Below are 7,705 nucleotides of genomic sequence, written 5' to 3'. Positions count from 1 at the left end.
TCTCCAAATACAGTCACATCTGAGGTACTAAGGGTAAGGATTCCAACACAGACATTTGGAGAAGAAGTAGACACAATTCAGCCCATCACACATGGTTAGGGGATGAGACTGGAAGCCTCTAGTTCCTTAGAAGAAGCTGCTAGACATGACCCCTAGATGGGGGTACACATTTGCATTTGTACCCCATTTGCAGATGGATACAAAGGAATCCAGGATTATTCCAGGGTATCTGGACCCCAAATTCTGTATCCTAGAGCCTTCTACAGCTTTCCCAGGATTATTGAATCAGATACATTTGAAGTGAACTCAAAAGGATTTGGAAGGTGACTGGAACAGAGAGAGATCGGGTGTAGAGGGAGAGGTCAGATCCAGCTAGCCCCAGGGATCAGGCATTAGGATGGTTCTAAGATATTACACTCCCTATGGCTCTGCAACCCTGGGGTGAGCTCTACAGGATTTGGATGAAACTAGATAAACACAGGGATGTTTCTTGTCACTGAGCAGGACTTTTCAGAAATCCAAGAAACCCAGTGACTACTCAGAGTTGGAAGACAAAGAAGACTTTACAAATTCATCCCAGACGCAGTCCTGTTTATTTTCAGCCATGCATAGTATATGCATAAGTAGCCTTTTTTAGCAATGTAACACTTCCTCAGTGTCCCTGTCCTGACTGCCCTCTTCCACTGCTGAAGAACCTCAGGAGAGGTTTCCTTCTTTCTGATCCTGGCTAGGGTCAGAAACATGCATCCTATTCCTAGCTGCCTCAGGTCCAGTTCTATGGATGGGGAAGGAAAGGAAGAATGGCTGTCCCGTCATTGAAGTCCTTATATTTTGGGTCCTTTTTAAAAATTGAAAAAAAAAAAATGTAGCTTGTCAGACCACACAGAGCCATACAGGCTTCTATGAGAGCTCTGGAATTTAATTTCATGGTTTTCGTGTCTCCAGCCAGGAGGACTGGCTTCTCCCAGTCCAGACCATTCTCAGTGCTTTCTCCAGTATTAACGGACAGGTATGCTTTCCTTTTAATCCCTTTTTCAGAGTGACCTGGTACTGGAGGCTGAACTGGTCTACCCACATGCCACAGGGCCTCTGATCTGAGAAGGGGGAAGAAAAGGTGGTTGCCCTGTCTGGCCCTTTCTACAGCTTCAGTAGAAATTAGAAGGCACAGAGCCTGCTTGAGTTTCCACGTGGCTCACTTCTTCCCTCCCTATCTCATTCCCACCTTTTCTTCTCTCATGCATTGTTTCATGCCTGCCCCTTCTCTATGGCTAACCCTTTTAGAGCAGTTCATGGGTGTGCTCAGCCCTTCATCAATGCCCGCACTGAAGCCCTGAGCTAGCAAACATTCCACAGTGGTGTGGAAAACAGGAAAGTGAATGTGGGCTCTGGCCTGGCCTGGCCCAATCATTTGACCTCTCTTAAACTGACTTTCCTTGTCCATGAAATGAGTATGCTAGCCTAAGTCAGGGCCAGTAAATCGATTTCTAGTTTGGCCTACTGAGGAATTATGTTGCAGCAGGGTCTAAGTGCATTTCTGAACTTACTGGGAGATGGCATCATGTTCAGGTTGTGGTATCTGGCAGGGGCACGGGATTGGGAGTGGTGGCCCCTCTGGAGGCTTGTCTCCAACCCTCTGGGACCACAGAATTCACCACAACTTCTAAGTCCCCTCTACTGCCAACCCTCGAAGCAGAACACCACTAAGCCCAAGTTCTAATCCTGCTTCCAGGGACTGTGGCACATCTCATCAAGCCTCAAATGTCCAGGCTCAAACCCTCGGCACCCAAACATTGAGGCTAGAAAGTCACACAATTCTTTTGAACTCGAATTCCCTATTGCTTCAAAGCCTCTACAGCTGCCACCCTACTTTGTTCCCACTGGGCCCTGGGGCATCTTGATATTCTGTCTCTCCTTGGATTCTGCTTTGCCCCTTGTCTTAACCAAAACTTGAATGTCCCCTAAAGACAATTTTTCCCGCCACCTCTCAACCGGTGCAGCTCATTCTCTCATCTCCTAGGTGGGATGGGAGTCCCCCCTCAGCCCCCATCACAGCACCCAGACCATCACTCCTCCCCAGCCCCCTTGCAAAACCTGCTCCCCTTAAGTGCCCCAAAATACCACCCCTCCTCTCCTCCTGGCTGTCTTCTACAGCCTCCCGGTCATTCCCCTTAGTGACAGATTTAAGCTTCTGGCTCACAGCCTCCCCCTCTACCCCAACTCTGTTATTCTCAACTTACTACCTCTGAATGCTTTTTGGTTTTTGTTTGATTGGTTTTGTTTTTGATTTTTGAAATGGGGTCTCAAAACTCTGTCTCCCAGGCTGTAATGTAGTGGTGCAATCACGGCTCATAGCAGCCTCAAACACCCAGGCTCAAGCAATCCTCCCTCCACAACCTCCCAAAGTGCTGGGATTACAAGTGTGAGCCACTGCATCTAGCCTCTGAATCCTTATTGCCCTATGGTTACCACCCACACCTGGATTTCTTTTTATTTTTAATTGTGATAAAATACAGATAAATATAACATAAAATATAAAGGACATAAAATTTACCATCTTAACTTTTTTTTTTAATTAAAAGACAGGATCTTGTTATGTTGCTCAGGCTGGGTTGTTTGTTTTTGAGACAGGGTCTCCCTCTGTTGCTCAGGCTAGAGCACAGTGGTGCGATCATAGCTCATGGCAGCCTTGAACTCCTGGGCTCAAGTGATCCTCTTGTCTCAGCCTCCCAAGTATCTGGGATTACAGGTGCACACCACTAAGCCTGGCTCATTATAACCATTTTTAAGTGTACAGTTTAGTGACTTTAAGTACATTCACGGTGTTATACAATCATCACCACCATCTATCTCCACAACTCTTTTCATCTTGCAATACTGAAACTGTAGCCATTAACCAATAACTCCTCATTTCCCGTCTCCCTCCAGCCTCTGGAAGTTACCATTCTACTTTCTGTTTCTATAAATTTGACTACTCTAGGCACTTTACAGGAGTGAAATAATACAGTGTTTGTCTTTCTGTGACTGGCTTATTTCACTTGGCGTAATGTCCTCAAGGTTCATTCATATCATAGCATGCGTCTGAATTTCCTTCTTCATACCTGGAGTTTGCATTCAACAGAAATCCCGACCTCCAAACTGAGAATCCTACTCTCTGACTATGCCTACAGCTTGCTTAATGCCCCGTGGAAAAAATGCCTCAGGTTCACCAGGTGTTGAATGGACACGACTGGCTTCCTCCTAACCCCAGGCATTCAGGGGCTAAAATGAAGTATCTCTTGCATAAAACGAAGGGTCTTTCTTGTCTTCGCACAACAAATGTAATTTCACCTAGATATTCTTTTTTTCTAAATCAAACCTGCAACCAGGAATGTGAAGCCAAGGTGTGGTTCGGGATTCCTTCCCAGAATTGAGGGAGGAATCCCCACCTAGAATTTTGATGACTCAAATGCTACCAAGATATGTGGTAGGCAATCGGTACTAGGTAGGTAATTATTCTTCTTTCATCCCATTGAGTCTGTGACAAATAATCCAACCAATGGACGAGCTCTGAAAGTCAAGGCCTCTGAAAGGACATAAGCAATGCCTGCCAACAGGGCCCCTCCTGGTTTCGGGGTTTAAGATCATTACTCTCAGGAATCGAGGTTAACTCAGGTAAAAAGAGCTTTCTTAACCCAAACACTCTCTAGCAGTTTCTGGCTAAAGAAGCTATCCAAGCTTTTTTGCTAAACAAAAACACCCTTCCATTTGTCTCTTCAAAAAATCTCACTGAATTTTTTTCTTCATTTGTGTCTCTGCTGAGTCACACAGAGCTATGATTCACAAACATAAGCTAATATTTATCCACCAGACTTCAAGAAAAATCAGTCCATCAAACTGAGAAAAATAAAAATAATAAACCCTGAATTTGATTGAATTACAGGATTGTACTTTATTGAGATTGTGTCCTTCCCTCTTTTCTGGAATTAAAGGTCTTATCTTTCATAAAATAATAGTAATGAGTGTATTTTGGGAATGTCTGGAAGAGTGACAGCTAAGTCAGTCCTCCAAATTCACTTTGCAATTTTTCTGGCAAAATCTCAAAATCTGAGAACCACTGAGCTGAAAGTCACATCACTCCTCTGGAAACCAGCTCAGAATATTCCTGGCTTACCTGGAGCTGCGGGCCCAGTGAACCTTCTGGCTTGGGATCACTATCAGCAAACTGGTCTCCAGCCCTGCGTTTCTCCTAACATTAAAAGATGGCCTCTTGGATCACTGTGGTAGTTAATCACCACTAACAAAGGAACAAAATAAAGGGGAGGAGAACAGAGGATTACAGACACAAAGGGCCATTGCTCCTAGTCTCAGAACACGATCGATCGTTGGAATGACGGCTTCTCCCCAGGAAGGAAGGGCTGTCCCAGGGCACTGCACATGCCTTCGCTTCACAAAGACAGGAGGACACACCTGTTGCTGCAGAAGACGAGACTGCCAGCACAGCAGCTGGCACACAGCCTGAAGGACCCCACTATTGGATGAAGAAAACACTGAAGTCAGCTTCAACTGCGCCTTTAGTGACAGACATGTGCCAGCTAAGGAGGTGCACCACAGTCATTTCCTCCCTAAGTCTCCGAAGGTCTAGTCTGGGCTGTTCTAGGCTTCTCTTTTGTCTTCCAGTGAGGTGTGGTGTGGTGCACAGGCACCGCTTTGATCACCACTTCTCAGACCACCCAAGCTTAAGGGGCCAGAATTAGCAGCTGGACCACCTAGACATCTACTTGGGGGAGTCCGCAATGCCCTGGAAATGGAGAGCTCAAGAATTTGACCACATCTCAAATGACCCTCAGTAAATTCCAGACACGAGGGCGTGACATTTTATGTGGCACATAGCACATCTGAACTATGCTTTGTTGGATCTCCATGTCAACCTCTGTAATACAGTAACTCTAACGTTGGTATAAAACCCAAATAATCAGACAAATCTAACTCTCGTTACTTTTATAGGTTATGCCTCAAATGTCAAAACAACCGACACATAATAAATGAAGTAAATCTTTTAAAATCTGTAACAAATGTTCTCTTGCCCTGGGAAAGGAGATGGTTTCCCTGGCCGGCTCCCCCGAGGCCCTGGGCCAACTGCTGTTTCAGCACTGCTGGTTTTCTGTGACTTGGGCAGCTGTCCAGCTCCCAGTCAAAATGGGCACCTCTAATCTTGCTTTTTTGCTCGGATACCACACATTCCAGGCAGCCATACTCACCTTCAGAAAGGGCAGACTTATCTCAGGCCAGGTGTGAACACCCCAGGGTGCTGAGAGAAGCAGCTCAGCAGCTCAGCAAGGCCAATGGCCAGGGCAAGGCAGGGCAGGCCCGGCTTGCTGGGCAGGAACACACAGGTGGGCGTGCAGACAGATGCCTCCAGGTAGCAACAAGTTACAGGGTGAGGGTGAGGGACCTCTTTTTTTTACTAGTGAGATATAGCCCTTCAGTGGTAGAAGGAATCTCAAAAACCATTCCCTCCACCCTTCACCTTCCTAATATTTACTCAGAGCTTTTTTTTTTCTTTTTTTAAACAATAAATAAGGACCCCTGACCTAGATCCCTCAACGAAGGAAGGAAAAAACATTGTTCATTCAAGGGCCAAAAAATGCGTCCCTCCCTTGATTGCTGTGGCCAGGGCCAGAGGACAATGAGCCAGTTTCTCTATAAACAACATACTCTGTCTCAGCAAAGTCTTCTAGGAAGGCCTTATGTCTCAGCAGCCACTGAAGCTCGATTCTTAGTTCCACTTCCCCTGGGACACCCGTTTGCTCAAATGGTTTTGATTTCCACCTCATTGCTGAAAACCAAATGGTTAAACACTCTGTATTTCTATACCCCTGCCTGTCTGGGTGGAGGAAGCCTAACATCTGTACATGGGTTTCCCGGGATGAGAGGCAGCCCTCCTCCAAGCATGTTGCATAGACTCAGAAAGCAAATAAAGCAACAAGAATGCTCAAAAGAACACTGAGGGGCTATCACCTCCCTGAGAGCGAAATAACCACTGCCCTGTCAAGAGTATTTTAGTAGGCAGGAAACAAGCATATTAATCGGGAGACCCTGATACGTGGTATACGTTATGGAGGGTTCCTGATATGGTCAGAAAGAAAATCTGGAGTTAGAAGTGTCAAGTGGTCAGAGTCCTGATCCTAGCACCTTTTAGCTGTATGACCTTGGTAAGTAACTTACCTCTCAGAATCTCAGTTTCCTCCTCTCAAATGGGGATGTAGTATCTGCTCCAACAACCTTATAAGTGGTTTGTGAGAAAATGAAAGTGAACACATCATGGAAATGCAAAGGAACTTGTATGCCAATCATATTATGGGCACAAACACAGCAGGATTTGAGGAGCTGAAGGCTCCTTCCAGTGAGTTCTCTTCAGCTGTGAGACAAGGAGCTGGCTAAAGATCACCCTCCTCTCTCTAAAATGTAAGAAACCCCAACTTCCCCAGAAGCCTGTTACATTTATAGGCAACATTCATATTCCGCAGCTCCTTTCCCTAAGCAAGGGTCCTGGACCTGCCCAACCGCTCCTCTCAGCGTTTCTTGGAGTCCCTGGGGCACTGTTGCATCCACTGGGCACCTTCTTCTCCTACCATTGCTGCCTCTGATGCCCTGCAGTCCAGACGGTGCCCAGGATGCCTGGTAATGAAGCATATTATATTCTGTTTGTTAGATGAAGCCCAAAGCAAGGATGCTTAGTACAGTATGTCCCTCTAATATTAACTGAAACTGCTCATCCTCTTTACTCAGAGCTCCTTTTCTCCCTTAAGCTCCAAGACGCCATGGAACCTGGCTGAAGAGGGGATCCTAGTGACAGATTCTGGCCTACTTAGAACCACTTTCCCACTCTGACCCTGAAATTCTGAGGTGTAGCTAAGCTTATAATTAACTCCTTCTCTCAGGATGCATTTTCTATTAGGAGAATCCTGGTGGGATGCCCCACAAGTGCACTACACAGACCCAGGCAACTGATTCCCAAATTCAGCCGCCATTCTAAATACCTCCTGGAAAAACATAGCTTTTTGTTTTTACTTCTACAGTTTGGAAAACACGACCCTCCAACATCCATGCGCTCCAGCTCCAGGATGGGCTCTGTTTATCTGCACCAGACTTGCTTACTGCAGCCTGTTGGCCAGTGGTGACTGCTTCAGGGATAAAGAAGTCTTTGCAAATTTAAGCTGAAGGTATATAAGAAGAACATTGCTGGAGTTTCCTTGGCTCTTAAAAGAGATATTTGGAAAACCAGCCTCTTTCCCCATGAAGAATCAGAAATGGGACTCCCATTTGACTCCAAATGATGAAGTCAGAATTTAAATGCACACTTGTGACTCCAAAGCTAAAAAAGGTACTGTGTGGGAACCTTCCCGTGGATCCTGGGATAGGAAGTGGCTGCTCCTGAGTCACTCCAGTTTTCATGAGTCCCAGATTCCTTACCACGACTCCACTGGGCTTTCTTTAAACTTCTTAGTTGATACTCACCCTTGTTTCTTCTACTATTTACACACATTGCACACATTCTATTTTGAATCTCTTGGTTCTCAGTCCTTAAATTTCATCTTTCCTGTAGTTGGACCCTCAGAACATCCCAGACTCAACTCCCAATCAAGAGCATTTCTAGCACAAAGTTGTGATTTTCTTTCACGTGTTGTCTGTCTCAAGCTTGAGAGCAGATCTGCCTTTGAAACCT

The sequence above is a fragment of the Aotus nancymaae genome, unplaced genomic scaffold (genome assembly GCF_030222135.1).
Source record: "Aotus nancymaae isolate 86718 unplaced genomic scaffold, 86718_ANA_hifiasm-v0.15.2.pri h1tg000018l, whole genome shotgun sequence".
In the NCBI taxonomy this organism is placed as follows: Eukaryota; Metazoa; Chordata; class Mammalia; order Primates; family Aotidae; genus Aotus; species Aotus nancymaae.
Note: the sequence above shows the minus strand (reverse complement) of the source record.